Here is a 20,737-nt window from a genome sequence, read left to right as displayed (position 1 = left end):
ATGAACATCTCACTGCTCTGAGTGTAATTCTTGTACATAATAATATTTATTTTTTCATGCAAATTGGACCACAAAATGCAAACTACTTCATTTGGTGCTCTACTGAAAAATATAAGTTCTTTTGTAGTTGTTGTTCTTTTCTACTGGAGATAAAACTGGATATCTGGCTGTATTGAGAGTCTCTGAAGTGCTGCATAAATACTTTGTTCTACACTGTGATTTATAGGCAACTTAATCTTTTAAAAGGCTAATTCAGAATACATGTAATTTTTATTTCATGGCCAACTATTAGTCCAAAGATAAGCTGCAACACCAATATACCTACCCAATACCATTAAGTGGGAACAAAAATTATTTACTTCAAACAAAAATTTAAAACTAGATCCAAAATTAAACAACGACTCTATAACAAGTAACCAAAGAAAAAGCAGCTATGATTATTTACAAAAGGTATGGTTGCCTCAGATTAGTCTACAAGGCTCTGTCATCTACACTGGTGACAAGAAGTGCTATGCCTTCAACCATTAGAAAACATAATGTGCTGGTTAAAATTTTAGAATAAAATTATGTACTATTCAAGTGTCCCATAAAAAACCACAAACTTTGTACCAAGCCGATCTTGAGACTACAACATGTAAATTACCCAACATAAATCACCAAAAGAATGATTTAAAAAAAAAAAAAAAGAACAGTGAGCTGTAGAACAACTTTAAGTAGCCTAATTTACATGTTACTAGACTACTCAAAAAGAATGGGGGATCAAAACAAATGAACAAAAAATCCCCACAAAACTGAAGAAATAATAGTGGGAAAAATTATAAAATTGATGAGAAAAAAAAAACCTCACAGTTTAAGAACCTCAAGTAACCCCAAGAAAAATAAATATGAAGAAAAGTAAATGAACTCAGTTCATTATCAAATTGTTTATCATTAAAAACCAATGATAAAGAGGAAATGTTACAAGAAACCAGGCTTTTCTTTTCTTTTTTTTTTAAGGATGTCTTACATGCCAAAAACAAAGATAAGAATGAAAGCAAAATCTTCCCTAAAAACATTCAATCTAGAAAAAAGGTGAGTACTAAAAGAAAAAACTGTCAACTTAGAATTCCATGGGCAACTATTATAAAATATCTTTCTAAAACAAATACAAAATAAAGGTTTTTTTGGATATAAAAGCTGAAAGAACTAATCACTAGCAGACCAACACTACAATAAATGCTGAAAGAATTATTTCAGGTAAATAATAAATGAAATGTGAATATATCAAAAAGAATGAAGAGCATTAGAAATGTTAATTGCTAATGGTAAATGTAGTACAGAGAGATGAAGCAAGATGATGTGAAATTTCTCATCACACCACTCAAAACAGTGTGCAAATTATAATTTATTTATTTCTGAAATTTTCAATTCAATATTTTTCACACCTCAGTTGACTGAAGGTAATTGAAACTGTGAAAAGGGATAAGGAAGGAGTAACAGACAAATACAGTAAAAATGATAAATAATAAAGACTTGTTCATAACTTTTTTTTTTTGAGACGAGTCTCACTCTGTTGCCAGGCTGGAGTGCAGTGCTGCGATCTTGGCTCACTGCAACCTCCACCTCCCAGGTTCAAACGATTCTCCTGCCTCAGCCTTCCCAGTAGCTGGGACTACACAGGCGCATGCCACCATGCCCAGCTAATTTTTGCATTTTTAGTAGAGACAGGGTTTCACCACGCTGGGCAGGATGGTCTTGATCTCTTGACCTCGTGATCCACCCGCTTCGGCCTCCCAAAGTGCTTGGGAGGACAGACATGAGCCACCGCGCCTAGCCTATTTTGAACTCTTTATAGGACAGCTGATGTAGAGCAAAAGGAGTAACAACAAATTGTGAGTTTTGTAACAGATGTTAAAAATAAATAAATAAGTGATAAAAATAGCACGAAACCAAAAGAGTAGAAGTATATAGCTACAAGGTTCTTACACTATATGTAAACTAGTATAATTCTGCTTGAAGGTAAACTCTGATAGACTAATGATGCTATACCGTAGTCTCTAAAACAATGCAATGGAAAAAAAATTATTGCAAATCAGGCAAAACTGAATCACAAAAAAGGTTCAATCAAACATACAGCAGAGAGAGAGAGAGAGAGAGAGAAGGAAAGAGAAATGATGGGCAAAAACAAAAGGATTAGCAAATGTTAAATTAAAATACAACTACACAGAGGCCAGGTTCGGTGGCTCACACTGTAATCCCAGAACTTTTGGAGGCCAAGGCAGGCAGATCAACCAAGGTCAGGAGTTCGAGACCAGCCTGTCCAACATGGTAAAACCCCGTCTCTACCAAAAAATACAAAACTTAGCCACATGTGGTGGTATGCACCTGTAGTCTCAGCTAATCAGGAGACTGAGGTGGGAGAATCGCTTGAACCCAGGAGGCAGAGGCTGCCATGAGTTGAGATCAAGCCACTGCACTCCAGCCTGGGAGACAGAGCAAGACCCTGTCTCAATAACAACAACAACAACAACAACAACAACAACAACAACAACAGTATTATAGTAAAATACAACCACTCAGAGAATCATATTATATGTAAATTCTCTAAACATCCCAATTAAAAAGCAAAGATTGCAACAATGAATGAATAAACTCAAAACATGACTATACACTGCTTTAAAGAAACCTATTTTGGCTCAGCGCAGTGGCTCACACCTGTAATCTCAGCTACTGGGGAGGCTGAGGCAGGAGAATCGCTTAAACCCAGGAGCAGAGGTTGCAGTGAGCCCAAATCATGCCATTGCACTCCAGCCTGGGCAACAAGAGTGAAACCCCCTCAAAACAAGCAAGCAAGCAAACAAACAAACAAATAAACAAAAAAGAAGCCTATTTTAAGTTAATTTAACTTCAGGCCAGGCGTGGTGGCTTGCGCCTGGAATCCCAGCACTTTAGGAGGCCGAGACAGGTGGATTCAGGTGTTCAGGAGTTCAGGACCAGCCTGGCCAACATGGTGAAACCCCATCTCTACTAAAAATACAAAAGTTAGCCAGGCGTGGTGCTGCACACCTGCAATCACAGCTACTTGGAAGTCTGAGGCAGGAGAATCACTTGAACCTGGGAGGCAGAGGTTGCAGTGAGCTGAGATCATGCTACTGCACTCCAGCCTGGGTGACAGAGCCAGACTCTATCTCAAAAAAAAGAAAAAAAAAGAAAGAAAAAAGAAATCTATTTTAAATATAGAGGCACAAGGAAAGTATAAGCATGGGAAAAGAAACATCAAGCTAAAGCTAATCAAAAGAAAGCTAAATTCACCATAGTAATATCAGCCAGTAGATTTCACAACAAAGAGTATTAACAAAATACACTGGCGTACTCATCAAGAAGATACAAAAATCCTAATTGTTTCTGCATCTGCTCACAGTAATTGACAGAACAAACAGGCAAAAAACAAGTAAAGACATAGACAACTTAATATAAATCAACTTGACCTAACGGACATTTACAGAAAAACTCCACACAACTACAATACACATTCATTCTTTTAAAAAACACACAGAGCCAGGCGCGATGGCTCATGCCTGTAATCCCAGCACTTTGGGAGGTTGAGGGGGCGGATCATGAGGTCAAGAGATCGAGACCATCCTGACCAACATGGTGAAACCCTGTCCCTACTAAAAATACAAAAATTAGCTGGGTGAGTCTCAGCTACTTGGGAGGCTGAGACAGGAGAATCACTTGAACCTGGGAGGTGGAGGGTGCAGTGAGCTGAGATCGCGCCACTGCACTCCAGCCTGGGGACAGAGGGAGGCTCCATCTCCCAAAAAAAAAAAAAAAAGCCACACAGAATATTTAACAAGATAATCCATGTTCTGCATCAAAAAAGTATCAATAAACTTAAAAGGAATGATATAATACAAAAATATTAAATTAGAAATCAGTAACAAAGTGAATATCCAAATATTTCTAAACTAAATAACACACTTTTAAGTAACTCATAGGTCAAAGAAGAAAAGGAAAACCACAAAGCATTTTTTTAAACTAAATAAAAATGAAAACATGACATATCAAAATTCATAAAGCCCTACTTAAAAGGGAAGTTTATATCGTTAAATGCCAATACTAGGAATTCTGGTTTCTCGTTGAGCATAGGAGGAGAGAGAAGTCTTTGCTCTATCCTAAAATAAATACAAAGCTCAACAAACTGAAAATCACCAACTCTTATATAAGTAAATTGAGAGGTCACAGGGCAAACTGCTAAACAAAAAATTGGGGCTCATACCTGTAATTTCAGCACTTTGGGAGGCGGAGGCAGGAGGATCACAAGGTCAGGAGATCGAGACCATCCTGGCCAATAAGGTGAAACCCCATCTCTACTAAAAATACAAAAAAATTAGCCGGGCGTGGTGGAAGGCGCCTATAGTCCCAGATACTCAGGAGGCTAAGGCAGGAAAATGGTGTGAACCTGGGAGGTGGAGCTTGCAGTGAGCTGAGATCATGCCACTGCACTCCAGCCTGGGTGACAGAGCGAGATTCCATCTCAAAAAAATTAGCTGGGCGTGGTGGCACATGCCTGTAATCCCAGGTACTTGGAAAGCTGAGGCAGGAGAATCACTTGAACCCGGGAAGCGGAGGATGCAGTGAGCCGAGATCATGCCATTGTTCTCAAGAGTGAAACTCAGTCTCGGAAAAAAAAAAAAAACATGGCACATTGGCACATGTATACCTATGTAACAAATCTGCACATTGTGCACATGTACCCTAGAACTTAAAGTATAATTCAGAAAACAAAACAAAAAAAACCAGAAAGACAAATCAATGCACAGAGAGACTTACAACTTACCTAAGCAAATCCAGCAGCTGAAACCTCTGCAGGAACCAGTCCCAGGGAAAGAAAAACTATTTTAATTGATAAACTGCTAGAGGCAGTGTGGACAAGGCTGAAAAAGAAAACCTCCAGGGGTACCCGGTCTTGGGGGACCCTCACACTTTTGTGAATTTTACCTCTAGGACCTCTAGCTGGCCCGCAGAGTGAATACCGGAGAAAGAGTCCCTCAGAGATCCCTCCAATAAAGGGGGAAAAGGAACCATTTTGAAATAACCAGAGCTTTGTTTTTCCTAACAAGGCCTGCTTTCAGGAGAAACTATTTAACGAGATTCTAACCTGTGGAGGTTTTTGTCAGAACCTAACTAACCTAGGGAAGGAAAATGTACAACTTCAGGCGACTCTAACCATCATCCTGTTCCACTTGTGGGAGAAAAAAATAACTAAGAAGCCCCTATGCAGTTCACATTCCAGGGGTAGAGGTTCACCTAAAGACTAAAAATTATAGAAGTATAAGATGCCTCTTGTTCCCCACAATTTACTAGTGTGTTACTAAAGGTCTATTTATAGTGCAGTTCCTTTTGCCAGGACATAACGTTCAACATGAAACAACAACACAAAAGGTAAAAAATGCAGTTTAAACAAAGTGAAAAACCATCAGAAACTAAGTCAGACATGGTAGGAATGTTGGAATTATGAGACCAAGAATTTTTAAAATCTATGACTGATAAGGAATTTAATGGAAAAGGCAGACAACATGCAAGAACATATGCATAATGAAAGCAAATCAGAAATGCCAGAGATCAAAAACAAACAGAAATGAAGAATGTCTTTCAGGGTATCAGAAGAGTGGGACACCACTCAAGAAAAAAATCTCTAAGCTTGAGGATATGACAATAAAAATTTCCAAAATTGAAACGGAAAGAGAAAAAAAGACTAGGAAACAAAAACAAACAAAATATCCATGAATGCTGGGATGTATACAAAAGGCATAACATAGTTAAAACGGAAATACAAGGAGGAGACGAAAGGAGAAGCAATATTTGAAATCGTAACATCCAGAAACTTCCCCTCAAACAAATGGCAGTAGCCAAACCAGCTATCAAAGAAACTTAGAGGACGCCAAGCAAGATAAATGCGAAAAAGGAGGGGGAAAGGGAAGTACACTCCCACGCTCAAAAAGATTAAAATCCATGAAGGAAGCCAGAGGACAACACCTTACCCACACAGGCACAAGTCTAAGAATTATATCTGAATTTGCCTCAGAAAACATGTGATCAAGGAGAGAGTGAAATAAGACACTTAAAGTGTGATGAGGGTGAAAAAAAAAAAGACAAGAAAATTCAATCATATAAAATACTCAATAAAAACCACAAAAGCTGTGAATGACAAAAACAGTAACAAAAATCTAAAAATGAAAATTGGTAATAAATATGGTAGATATTAACCCAATTATATCAATAGTCACCTTAAATGGCAATGGTCTAAATACCCCAATTAAAAAATAAAGATTGTCACAGATCCAAAACCAAGCAGCAACTATATGTTGTCTAGAGGAAACCTACTTTAAATATAAAGACACGTAGAGTTTAAAGGAAACAGTGCTCGCTTCGGCAGCACATATACAAAAATTAGAATGATACAGAGAAGATTAGTATGGCCCCTGTGCAAGGGTGACATGCAAATTCGTGAAGTGTTCCATATAAAAATAAATAAAAAGGAAATGGAGAAAGATATACTATGCTAATGCTGATTTTTAAAAAGCAGAAATACTATATTAATTATGAACAGAACAGACCCAAGAGCAAAGAAAGTGATCAGGTCTAAAGAGAGTAATTACGTAAGATAAAGGTGTTGATACTTCAAAAAGACATAACAATCCTTAATGCGTATGTGACTAACAAAAGTGGTCAAAATATATGAAGCAAAAACTAATAGAAATTGATATCGCAGTCAGAAATTAACAGATACACTAGTAAGAAAATCAGTTAAGGACACAGTTGAGCTGAACAGTACTATCAATCAACTGTATGTAATTGACATCTGTAGACTACTTCATCCAACAACAGCAAATGACACATTCTTCTATTCTCCAGCTTACATGGAACGTTAACCAAGATGGACCACATTCTAGACCATAAAATACACCTTAACAAATTTTAAAGAACAGAAATCATACAGTGCCTTGCTCTCTCAGACCACAATGAAATTAAACCAGAAATCAATACCAGAAAGGTGGCCATAAATCCAAAAATACATGGAGATTAAACAAGACACTTCTAAATAACATATAAGTAAAAGAAGAAATATAAAGAGAAATTTAAAAATATTTGGAACTGAATGAAAATAAAATATAAAAATTTGTGAGATGCTGGGAAAGCAGCATTTACAGAGGAATTTATCGCACTGAATGTATGTATTAGAAAAGAAGAAAGATAGAACAATCATCTTTTTTTTTTTTTTTTTTTTGAGATACAGTTTTGCTCTTGTCACCCAAGCTAGAGTGCAATGACGCTGTCTTGGCTCACAGCACCCTCCACCTCCTGGGTTCAAGTGATTCCCTGCCTCAGCCTCCCGAGTAGCCGGGATTACAGGCATCTGCCACCATACCCAGCTAATTTTTGTATTTTTAGTAGCTACGGGGCTTCAGACCATGTTGGCCAGGCTGGTCTCAAACTCCTGACCTCAGGGGATCCACCACACCAGGTTGTTTTGTGTGTGTGTGTGTGTGTGTGTGTGTGTGTGTGTTTTGAGATGGAGTCTTGCTCTGTAACCTGGGCTAGAGTGCAGTGGTGAGGTCTCGGGTCACCGCAACCTCCGCCTCTCGGGTTCAAGCGCTTCTCCTGCCTCAGCCTCCCAAGTAGCTGGGACTACGGGCCTGTGCCACCATGCCTGGCTAATTTTTGTATTTTTAGTAGAGAAAGGGTTTCTCCATGTTGGCCAGGCTGGTCTGGAACTCCTGATCTCAAGTGATCCGCCTGCCTCAGCCTCCTAAAGTGCTGGGATACAGGCGTGAGCCACTGCGCCTGGCCTTAATCTTCAGAATAGAAAAAGAAGAGCCAATTAAGCCCAATGTAAGCAAAGAAATAAAAATTAAAGTGGCCAGGCGTGGTGGCTCATGCCTGTAATCCCAGCACTTTGCGGGGTCAAGCGGGCGCAAATGGCTTAAGCCCAGGAGTTCAACACCAGCCTAGGAAACATGCGAAACTTATCTCTACAAAAAATTACAAGAAAAGATTAGATGGGCATGGTGGTGTACACCTCTAGTCTCAGTTAATCAGGAGGCTGAGGTGGGAGGATGCTTGAGCCTGGGAGGTCAAGGCTGCAATGAGCCACTGCACTCCAGCCTGGACAACAGAGCAAGACTGTCTTGAAAAATGTTTAGGCAAGGTTGCAGAATACAAAATAAACAGAAATTTCAACAGGATTTTTATACACTAGCAAAGAACAATCAGCACTGTGGTAACCTTCAAAGAAATTAATAGGTAGTTTGTTCAAACCTATTGGGGTCTAACATGGATGGGCTGAAGAAGAGAAACAAAAAGGGCAAGAATAAGGCCGAGCATTGTGGCTCACCTGTAATCCCAGCACTTTGGGAGGCCAAGGAGGGTGGATCACCTGAGCTCAGGAGTTCGAGGCCAGCCTGGCCAACATGGTTAAACCTTATTTCGACTAAAAATACAAAAATCAGCCAGGTGTGGTGGTCGGCGCCTATAATTCCAGCTACTTGGGAGGGTGAGGCAGGAGAATCCCTTGAACCCGGAAGGCAGAGCCTGCAGTGACCTGGGATCACATCACTGCACTCCAACCTTGCCAACAAAGCAAGACTCTGTCTCAAAAAAAAAAAGCCCAAGAGTAAGAAGAGCAAAGTAGCACAGTGAAGGGCACCAACTTTCCTGCTTTCACCAACGAACCACTGAATTGCTATTTTTCCTTTGGTTTTTACGTGTTGCCTCAAATCTAGGTTTCTGTTTCTCCATAGTAACTTTTTTTATAGTCATTCTGGAGAGAAGAAGGGCGGCAATGTTCGCATGTTAGTTGTGATAAGAAGCCAGTTTCTTTTAGATTTGGCTAACCGGTCTAGGCTTCATGACTATATACTCCTGAATTATAGTTTTAAAAGCTTATAAAAGAAAACACAAAAAAATTCATAAACTAAATTTCATAAAGAACGTCTGCTCTTCAAAAGATTAAAAGAAAGAAAATATAAGCCACAGAGTGAGATAAATATCTGCAATATGTGTATCTGATAAAGGACCTGCATCCAGAACACATAGTCTTACAAAAGTCAGTAATAAGAAAACAAGCCAATAAAAAAAGGCAGGTGTGGGGAGATCTTAAAAAACACTTCACTAAAAATAAACAAATAACAAATATGAAGATATTGGCTAAGCGCAGTAGCTCATGCCTGTAATCCCAGCACTTTGGGAGGCCGAGGTGGGCGGATCACAAGGTCTGGAGATTGAGACCATCCTAGCTAACACAGCAAAACTCCGTCTCTACTAAAAAAATACCAAAAAATTAGCCGGGTGTGGTGGCGGGTGCCTGTAGTCCCAGTTACTTGGGAGGCTGAGGCAGGAGAATGGCGTGAACCCGGGAAGCAGAGGTTGCCGTGAGCCAAGATCGCACCACTGCACTTCAGCCTGGGTGACAGAGCGAGACTCCGTCACACATACAAAAAAAACATATATACCTACCATGGTGAGTCACACCTACCATGTGGCCCAACCATTCCACTCCTTGGTATTCACGCAAGAGAAATAAAAACACATATCTTGTAAGATTTATACAATATTCATAGCAGCTTTATTTGTAACAGCCCAAAACTGAAAACAACCTGAATGCCCATCAATTGTTGCATGGATAAGCAAATTATAGTACATCCATTCACAGAATTGTAGTTAGCCAAAAACTGAACTATTAAAACATACAACAAGAACAAATCTTAAAATAATTATGCTGAAAGAAGCCAGACAGAAAAAGCACACATACTATATTTTTCCATTGTTTAACATTATAGAAAATTCAAACTAATTTAAAGTGACAAAAAGCAGATCAGTAGTTACCTGGGGAGGGATGTGAAGACAGGGAGGAGATTAAAAGAAGTCACAAGGAAACTCTTGTCTGTGATTGTGGTTATAGTTTCACTAATGTGTACATATGTCAAAATGTTATCAATGTTTCTATTTTAAATATGTGCAACATTTCATGTATAATATATTTATGATACATTAGACTTTTGAATGCCTTATGGCCCTAAGATTGTGTGTGTGTGTATTTCCTTCAAAATTAAATTTACTTTTTAAAAAAGCTTAACTTTCAAACATAATTGTGTTGTATTGTAAAATACAAGAACAGAACAAAGAGATAAAGTGACTTAATAAACAAATATTAAATCTCCACTTGGATTTCATTATAACTTTAAAGTTCTAAAGATTTCTTTAAAAGATGATCCTTAAAGAAACATTAAAATTTTTAAATTACACATAAAAATTAACTTATTTTACCAAAAATTTTCCTCTGAAAGTCTTTAAAAATCAGTACAAAATTTAACAGCTAATTGAAAAAATTTACTTAAAATTGGGTTCTCCTTTATCCTCTTTTAAAAATGTTGCAAAGAGAAAGAAACAAAAACCTGATCATGTATCTCTGGTGCACGAAAAACTTCCTTAAAACAAACAAAAACTGTACTTTAAAAGCTAAATTACCTCAAAATTCAAACAACTAAAAATTGTGAGCTATTTATAATGACGCTCAGAAATAACTAAGTCTTCTAATAATAATAAAAGATAATGTGTTAAAGATTGCTTTTAACAAGGTATGATGTTCAATTTTGTCAATTTAAACACAGAACTGTGGCTTATAAGCATCTAAGAATTTCTTTACCAAAATAACATTGACAGCAAGCAAATCTCTATTTAGTCAAGAACGAAGACTTTCTCCCTTTTTTTTTTGAGACAGAGTCTCGCTCTGTCACCTGGTCTGGAGTGCAGTGGTGCCATCTTGGCTCACTGCAATCTCGGCCTCCTGGGTTTAAGCAATTCCCCTGCCTCAGCCTCCCGAGTAGCTGGGATTATAAGCATGCGTCACCATGCCCAGCTAATTTTTTGTGTTTTTAGTAGAGACAGGGTTTTATTACGTTGACCAGGCTGGTCTCAAACTCCTGGCCTCAAGTGGTCCACTCACCTCGGCCTCTCAAAGTGCTGAAATTATAGGCGTGAGCTACCCCACCTGGCATCTCCCCTTTTTTTCCTTGGCAATATCCTCTTCTACCATGGGAAGAAGGAAACCAGTTTGAAGTGCTTAGAAATACTATAAATTGGGGAAATCAGGGGAGTAACCACACTTCCCTAAAAACATAAGCTGTCTCTACTTGTTTTGTCATATTAAAGGACTCCCTATATCAAGTTCCTGAAGACACGGAAGCCCATGTGTTCCATCTAATTATCTTTTACCTAAGAACTGAAATCCCCCAATCATAGAAACAAAGAGCTATGGTTTCTGAAAAAGACACTTACACTTTTACTCCCTTTGATAACAACCTTAGTGAACAATGCTTATGTATCACCAGTGGTCCACTACCATTGTTGCCAAAGATTTGTGTGAAAATATTATACTAGCAAATTACAGTTGCAATATTTAAAAGGTGATAGTGATAACACATTAATATAACATAATATTGAAGTAGATATTTGTTGCTAATTTCTAGTTTTAAAACATTTATAGTACAAAAAGGTTAAAGGTTACTCACAGAAAAAGTGCACTAAAAAATATAAGGCAGTATAATCTAATTTAATAAAGAAATAAAGGAAACGGAATTTTTTACTAAGGCATAAGAGATGGTAAACTAAGGTTAAAAATGTGCAAACACTACATGATACAGACATTTAAAAATTACAGTAGCGAAATAAAGTTCCCTTGACTTTCAATTTACGTGTGCTCTACCACCATCAACCATGGAGTCTACACATTGTGTACATGTATCAAAATATTACATGTACCTCCAAAATATGTACAACTACAATGTATCAACAATTTTTAAAAATCCATACAGTCTAGAAGGAGCCCTAAAGATCTGGGTAAAACAGCCTTTCTTTCCCTGACCTATCCCTATCTTTCAATCAAGAAAAGAGTATGGTGAACCAACAGTAAAATGACACCCTTCCCCCAAAAGGAACCTATGACTGAAGTCTTCTACCAGCCATCAGGATCAAGGAGGAGCCCATACTACCTCTCCATCCAACCTCTTCAAACACTCAAGGCCTCATCTTATTTGCCTGAAGTCTACTAGGGTCAATCTGATGATGACTTTCTCCCTGTTTTTATGTCAGTCATCAAAAGGCTCCAGGTCCATCCTCACCTGCCTCATCCCCACACAGTTGTGAACCTCCCCTATTATGTCCACACCTGCCACCCCTCCCCATCAACAGCTGAAAGCCTTCCACTGTGCTCTGAGAACAAGGTGCAATGTACCCCATCCTTTTCTCTGAACATCTCTTCTGATTCTTGTTCCAACAAAAACGCAGATCGACCTTGAAACCCACTGTTTAATCTGTAGCTATCTCAATGTTACTTTGCTCCCGCAGCTCTTGTATCACTGGGTATGGAAATGAGGTAGGTTTCCTCATTCCTCAGTGTTAATTCTACAACTCTCTAAAACCTTCCAGCAAAAAATTCTCATGTCACCAGACATTAGCAACCATTAGGTCTCATCATTAGGGTAGGATACAGCAAACTACAGGCCCTCTAGTCATCCACCTGTTTTTGTATAGCTCAACAGCTAAGAATGATTTTAATATGTTTAAATGGCTTTTTTAAAAAATCAAAAGAAGACTATTTCATGACACATGAAAATTATATGAAATTTAAGTTCCAGTGTCCATAAACAAAGTTTTGCTGGAACACTGCCACATTCGCTTGTTTACAAAGTGTCTATGGCTACTCTGTTCTACAGTAGCAAAGGTCTGAGTACTAAAAAGAGCCAGTATGGCCTACAAACCCTAAAATATTTAGTATTCAGCCCCTGGCAGAAAAAGTTTGCCAACCACTGCCTTAGGACCTACATTACACTGTCAGTCTTCAACACTACTGTTATTTTACTTCTTAGAGAACTCAATATACATCTAGACAATCTTTTATAACCTCCAGTCTCTCTGTTCCTTGACAGCCTCTCTTCCAATGATCTTCTCTTCTGCCCCACATCAGCCCCTCATGACCTGATCACATCCTACATTCTGATATGATTAAATAATCTCAAACCCTCAATAATTTCCATTTTATACATCATACTCTTAAATACCACTTCATATTTCTAATTCACTCTTTACTACTTCAACAATCTTTAGGGTCTTACTGAGTTGCCAGGCTGGTCTCAAACTCAATCAATCCTCCTGCCTCAGCCTCCCAAAGTACTGAGATTACAGGCATGAGCCACTGTGCGCAGCCTTCAACAATCCTTTAATTTCACCAGAAACCATTAACCAGTATATACTATCCCTCATCTATTGTCCTCATTTCCCTACCCATTGGGTTTAAATATAATGATCCATCATTATAACCCCCCTGGCATTTACCCTCACTCATTCGCTATATTCAGATGGTAAAATAACAACCTGACCAAATCCTACTCTGTGCCCACATCCATAGAGATGGACAAGAACAGAGAAAAACAAAAAGCTGTGTAAATCTGCCTCACCTTTAAGTCTTGACCATGAACCTCAGGTGGAACATTGTGACTACCCAGAAATCATAGTAAACATTGTGGCAATTTTCTTTTGCATTATTATAGTTAACTATCTCATGCCTTTTTTTCTTCACTCAAATCTAATACTCCTCCAATCGTCACAACTAAAAGCATTGCTTTTTACTGAAAAAACTCTGGATTTATCAAAAGATATTTTCCCCAAAATCCCATCCCTTCTCATATTCTAGGGGACATCACTGTAGCAATATTCCTGTCTATTATTTCATTACTCCTCCTCTCTACTGAATCATTCCTATTAGTGTACCTAACATCCTATTATTTATGTTATTTTAAAAACACCCTTTATTATCTCCACTTCCCTATTCTTCTGCTCCTCTTCATAGCAAACACACAGTCTGACTTTTCTATCCTATCCTCTCTATAAAGCACTCCACTCAGGCTTGTGCCTCAATCAGTACTTTAAAACTGTTTAAGGTCAGTAATGACCTCCAAATGACTAAATCAAAGGGCTAGTCCTTAATATATGACACAGTTCACTTATCCCCACCTTTCTTTAACTTGGCTTCCAGCACACCACATCCTCTTCGTTTTCTTCCAAACTCTGGCCTCTTCTCAGTCTCCTTTGTCGGTTGTACCTCCTCTTCCAGACCTTTTGACACAGGAGGTCCTGGGCCTCCTAAGGCCTATTCTCTTTTCTACCTGCACTCACTTCTCCCTTAGTGTTATCATTCAGTGTTGTGATTTTAAATAACTCCATATGCATACAATTCCCACATTTAATATTCAAAGTTGAGACCTCTTTTCTGAACACCAGATTAGGTATTCAGCTGGCTAGTCAGTATATCGACTTAGATGTCTAATATTAATAGATATATCTCAACCCTAACATATCTGTGGAAGGCAGGACAGCTCCCCTCAACCAAGATGTCCACATTCTAATCCCTGAAACCTGTGAATATGTTATATTACATGGCAAAAGGGGCTTTCCAGATGTAATTAAACTTATGGATTTTAAAATAAGGACGTTATCTTGGACTTTTCAGGTAGACCCAATCTAATCACATGAGTTTAAAAGGAGAACTTTCTCCAACTAAAAGCAAAAGAGATGCAAAAAAAAATTCCAAGTGTAAGAGGAATTCAACAAGCCATTGCTACCTATGAGATGGAGGGGATCATGTGACACATGGCACAAGGAAACAAAGAGAGGCTCTAGAAGCCAAGGGCTGACCCCCACCTGACAGGCAGCAAAGAAATGGGCACCTCAATCCTACAACCAACCACAAGGAACCGAATTTTGCCAATAACCTGACCAAGCATATAAGCAGATTCATTCTGCCAATAACCTGACCAACGGTAGAAACAGATTCTTGCAGGTGAGAACCCAGACCATCCAACACCTTGATTTTGGCCCTGAGAGACCCTAATTAGAGGAAATAGCTGAGTCCACCCACACTTCTGGCCTACAAGACGACAACTAGTAAGTTTATGTTGTTTTAAACTGGTATATTGTAGTAAGTTCATCTGCAATAGAAAACTAAAACCGTATCCCAAACTGAATTCCTTTCTTTCCCCTCAACCTGGTATGCCCCCTCCCCTCCGCCCCTCTTTCCTGTCTTTGTTAACAGTAACTCTGTATCTTCTAGTGATCTGACCCAAAGTCTTTGTAATCATCCATGGATCCTCTCTTTTTCATATGCCTCTAACTTACCTGTAAGAAAATCATGTGGGCTCAACCTTTGTTTTCAGAATCTGATCACCTATCACTACCTCTATTGTTACCGCCATCTCTCTCTGGATGACTAAATACCTTGCTAATGGCCTCCCTGCTTCCATTCTGACTTTCCATAGCCTGTCCAAAACAAAGCAGCCGGAGGTCCTTTCAAAATAAGTCAGACTACATCTCAATTCAGAAACCCCCAATAGCTCACTTTTTGAGCAAACTAAACACAAAGTCCTCACACTGGTTTATACAGCTTTGCATAACGGGCCCCTCACCCTAGACTCATCTCCTACTGCATTTCCCGACTTGCTTATTCTGTCCCAGTCTCCCTCTGTTTTCATACTAACCACGAGATAATAATCCTAGTAATACTTAATAATTACTAATTCTCACTATGAACCAAAAACTGTTCTAATTGCTTTACATGTAGTCTATCATTCAATTTCACTAATAATTTCCCCCGCTTTACAAATGATAAAATTGAGTTACACCAAGGTTAATTAACCTAAAGACTCAATCAGTAAGTGGCGAGGCCAGAATTCAAAATCTCAGGTGAATGAAGTCCACCCACAGCCAAAATTATCTGTCTCAATGACGGTTCCCACTTGTTATCCTTACTTAACAACAGGCTTTGGAGACAAGCACAGAATAAACAGAAGGTAGAATAAAGTAAGAAATGAGAATTCAGGCTAGGAACAGTGGCTCTCGCCTGTAATCCCAGCACTTCAGGAGGCCGAGGCTGGCAGATCACGAGGTCAGGAGATCGAGACCATCATGGCTAACATAGTAAAACCCCGTTTCTACTAAAAATACAAAAAATTAGCCAGGCACGGCAGCACGCGCCTATAGTCCCAGCTACTCAGGAGTCTGAGGCAGGAGAATCACTTGAACCAGGGAAGTAAAGGTTGCAGTGAGCTGAGATTGTGCCACAGCACTCCAGCCCGGGTGACAAAGCGAGACTCTGTCTCAAAAAAAAAAAAAAAAAGAGAGAGAGAGAAATGAGAATTCTAGGCCGGGCGCGGTGGCTCATGCCTGTAATCCTAGTATTTTGGGAGTGCTGAGGCAGGCGGATCACCTGAGGTCAGGAGTTCAAGACCAGCCTGCCCAACATGGTGAAACTCCGTCACTACTAAAAATACAAAAAATCAGCTGGGCGTGGTGGTAGGTGCCTGTAATCCCAGCTACTTGGGAGACTGAGGCAGGAGAATCACTTGAACCCAGGAGGCCGAAGTCGCAGTGAGCCAAGATCGTGCCACTGTACTCCAGCCTGGGCAGTAAGAGCAAAACTCTGTCTCCCCCGCCCCCCCAAAAAAAAATAAAGAAAAAGAAAAAGAAAAAAAAGAAAGAAATGAGAATTCTAAGTGCCTGATATGTGGTTGAAAAGCTGGGAAAAGTTAGGGAATGAAAACAGTTTTTAGAGGTGAAAATCAGCAAAATACTTACTTATTACATAAAACAAAATAAGATTCTTAAAACTTACTTTTTCTGTAGTAACAGTCAGGGATGGAACCAATGCAGGTGATGGTTCTGGCTGCTTTTTGTGTTTTTGTTTGTGTTTGTCCTTCTCTTTATATTTCTAAAAACGAATATAAGTAAAATCCAATTTAAATGTGAACTATAACCCCATATATGCAATAATTTTTTTATAACTAGTAATTTAATATTAACAAATACTTCTATCAAAAATCACTTTCTCTGATCATCGTGTTGTTTTACAAACAAGTAATACTAGTGTGAGTTTCTTTTTAAGTAAGTTCAGCTCTTTTATTCTTGATCAGTCTAAAATAATACTAATAAACAACTGAAGTCTGTAATTATTTGCCACATTTACATTCAGCAAAATATACACTTTTTCTTCTTAAAAACACCAAATACGGCTGGGCACGGTGGCTCACACCTGTAATCCCAGCACTTTGGGATGCTGAAGTGGGCGGATCACAAGGTCAGGAGTTCAAGACCAGCCTGACCAACATGGTAAAACCCCACCTCTACTAAAAATACAAAAATTAGCCAGGCATGATGGCGAGCGCTTGTAATCCCAGCTACTCAGGACACTAAGGCAGGAGAATCGCTTGAACCCAGGAGGCAGAGGTTGTGGTGAGCCGAGATCGTGCCACTGCACCCGAGCCTGGGCAACAGTGTGAGATTCCGTCTCAACAACAACAACAAAAAAACCACCAAATATTTTTGTGAACAATTAAAAATAGCACTTTAAAGTTTACATAGCACTTCACATCTGAACAGTACCAGATTTTTCTCTACCATGAGAATTTCTCCAGAAACTAGAGGCACAGAAACTCCAGCAAAAAATTCTTTCCTGGGTTTACTCAAAAAATAGATGAATTAGTTATCGCTAACAACAACAACAAAAAAATTAGATAAAGTTAGGGTATGCTCTAAAGTGCTAAAACTGATGAGCTAAATATAAAAAGGAATTCAATAAAATAAAAAAATTAATTACATATTGGAAGTCCAACTTAATGTCAGATAATTTTAACCAAAATGTTCTGTTGTGTGAATCACTAACTACTGTAGAGTTATACAGGTTAGAGTACAAATCGCCCTAGACTGAGCTATAGGATTCAGTTCTTAATCCTACCCCTTAATTCCCGAAAATTCTGAGAATATAACCGAAAGTCCCAAATCTGAAGAGAGGCAGTTTTATGTGTTCTTACCTACTAAACTACTTTTTCTGCCTAAAGAGTAGTATTAGCTTCAGGGGGGAAACAGGAAAAACTGAAGGTGAGAGGAGGAAAAGTGAAGAGGTGCTAACTGGAAGTAAAGTATCAAGGCTAAGAACTAATTACATAAAATCCTAGGGGGCCCAGTGTAGTGGCTCTCCTCTGTAATTCCAGTGCTTTGGGAGGCCTAGGTGAGAGAATCACTTGAGGCCAGGAGTTAGACATCAGCCTGGGCAACATAATGAGAACCCATCTCCACAAAAGCACAAAAATGAGTTGGTGTGGTGGTGCAAATTTGTAGTCTTAGCTACTGGGAGGTTGAGGCGGAGGACCCAGGAGGTGGAGGCTGCAATGAGCCATGATCATGCCACTGCACTCCAGCTTGTGGGACAGAGTGAGACCATGTCTCAAAAAGTTACAACTAAAATAAAAAATAAAACAGAATCCTAGGGTATTCCCCATAAGACTAAGATACCCCCGAACACCTGAGATATAGAACCTGGTGCAAGACATTTAATAACGTACTGTGTTAAAAAGGGGAGCCCGGCCTGGAGTTATACCAAAAAGTGCATACTGCCCTAAGCCAAGCTCTTTATACTGTACCCCTCCCATTCCCATAGGCTTCAGAAAAATGCAAAATACATAGCCCTTAAACCATTGTCTCAAAAATGAGGAGAAAATTTTCAAAAAATTACCTAAATTATAATGGAATAAGTGTCAAAAGTGAGTCTCCCAAGCATAAACAACATTTTAAAAATTGTATGGCAAAGAAACTACAGGCAAAAAAAAATACAAAGAGTCTAACGTGCATGAGATAGCCAAAAATCACAACCTAGAAGCATACAGAACTGAGTATGAAGATATTTCTCAAAACTGTCCGCATGCCAAATAAAAAATATAACATGAGTTCAAACAAAGCTCAAGAATGAGATAAAACAGGAAAAGGTAAGAAGGGAGATAACCAAAGTAATAAATTTAAGACTAAAACAATATCATTACAGAATAAGCAAATAAAATAGAAACAGCAAGGAAAAGAATACGCATTGCCGAAAATGTTTAAAGTGTTAAAAGAAAGGTTTGAAATAATCACAGTAATGCAAATTTTAAAAACGGTATTAAAGCAGGCAGACAGCATCTGATAGGTATAAAAAACAGAGATAATCAAACATAAGGATAACATGTGTCCCTCAAGCAGATAATTCAATGAGTGGGGAACAGAAGGTATATTCAAACATAAAATTCCATAAAATGAAAATGGAAAAAAAAAATTCTGAACAATTCTGTTACAGATTGTGCAGCACCAAGACTTACTTGTAGTTAAACTTAGCAGAATACAGGGAGAGGGAGGTGTTGTTAGTCATCTCCACAGCAATATTCCAGGACCATTACGTTTTTAGGACAAATAAAATGCGACCCAACAATATTATATACAGCCAAGATACAGTTCAAAAATTAAGGCAGAAGAAAATGCCCTCCATTACGAAAGAAATCAGAGAACACAAGTCCTAACAACTTACTCTTGAAAAAAGTTAATAAAATTCAGCCAATTTAAGAGGTACAATGAACTTAGTGAAGAAGCTGTGGTAAAAAGACTAATAGTGAGCAGCTAACAAATTTAAATACAAAACAAATACCTACACAACTATGAGGATTATGTTTACATAAGAGAAAGTCGCTACCTGAAAAAATATAAATGCCTTCAAAAACAAAACCCTGGCAGGGTGTGGTGGCTCACACCTGTAATCCCAGTACTTTGGAAGGCCGAGGTGGGCAGATTACTTGAGGTCAGGAGTTCCGAGATCAGCCTGGTCAACATGGTAAAATCCCGTCTCCACTAAAAACACAGAAATTAGCTGGGCATGGTGGCATGTGCCTGTAGTCCCAGCTACATGAGAGGCTGAGGCAGGAGAATCGCTTCAACCGGAGAGGCAGAGGTTGCAGTGAGCCGAGATCGCACCACTGCACTCCAGCCTAGGTGACAGAGTGAGACTCTGTCTCAAAAAAATAAATAATAAACAAATAAAAATTAAAACAAATAACCTGGATAGCAGGAAAAGCAAAATGACTACAGGAATACTAGCAGCCTTCACTGTAGGAGCTCAATATAAAATCTGACGCATGTAATTAAAACAAAACATAAGTCTGCCAAACAGTGACTAGACATAAACCTCTTTCTTGCTGACAAAGTCCTGATTGCTTAAGAAAATTCACGATCACCTTCTCATGTCCTCATAAAAGTGTGTCTATTCCCCAGCCTAGAGGCAAACATGGAAGAGTCCAAGGCAATTAAGAGGAATTTTTAAAAACCATTCTCTTTAGCCACTGACTGCTTTAGGCCTGGAATAGGTTTCAATCAGGAAAATAAAACAGAAGTTAAAATTTTCTTTTTTTGAGAGAGAGAGAGAATCTTGCTCTACTGGCCAGGCTGGAGTACAGTAGCACAATCTTGGCTCACTGCAACCTCTGTTTCCCAGACTCAAGCAATTCTCCTGCCTCATCCTCCCAAGTAGCTCGGATTACAGGCATGTGCCACCATGCCCGGCTAATTTTTGTATTTTTAGTCGAGACGGGGTTTCACTATGTTGACCAGGCTGGTCTTAAACTCCTGACCGCAGGTAATCTGCCCACCTCAGCCTCCTGAAGTTCTGGGATTACAGGCGTGAGCCACCGCGCCCGGCTGCTGCTGCTTTTTTTTTTTTTTAAATGGAGTTTCGCTCTTGTAGCCCAGGCTGGAGTGCAACGGCACGATTTCAGCTCACTGCAACGTTCGCCTCCAGGTTCAAGTCATTCTCCTGCCTCAGCCTCCAGAGTAGCTGGGATTACAGGCGTCC

General features: G+C 39.0%; 1 protein-coding gene and 1 non-coding gene across 4 annotated transcripts in view; one reads left to right on the top strand and one right to left on the bottom strand.

The window, feature by feature from the left end:
* Window positions 1–20,737, bottom strand: part of LOC117082658 (protein AF-10) — a 221,636-nt gene that overhangs the window by 79,093 nt on the left and 121,806 nt on the right. For all 3 annotated transcript variants that reach the window (XM_033209556.1, XM_033209554.1, XM_033209555.1), the window contains one exon: window positions 16,706–16,801. The gene's annotated coding sequence lies outside the window, so the exon portion shown is untranslated. The remainder of the gene's footprint in view (window positions 1–16,705; window positions 16,802–20,737) is intronic.
* Window positions 6,403–6,509, top strand: LOC117082952. The gene has a single exon (XR_004436865.1). It is a non-coding gene; the product is annotated as a U6 spliceosomal RNA (small nuclear RNA).

The sequence above is a fragment of the Trachypithecus francoisi genome, unplaced genomic scaffold (genome assembly GCF_009764315.1).
Source record: "Trachypithecus francoisi isolate TF-2019V2 unplaced genomic scaffold, Tfra_2.0 Lachesis_group9, whole genome shotgun sequence".
Taxonomy (NCBI): domain Eukaryota; kingdom Metazoa; phylum Chordata; class Mammalia; order Primates; family Cercopithecidae; genus Trachypithecus; species Trachypithecus francoisi.
The sequence above is the reverse complement of the archived record's forward strand: the minus strand, read 5'-3'. Positions and strand labels throughout refer to the sequence as shown.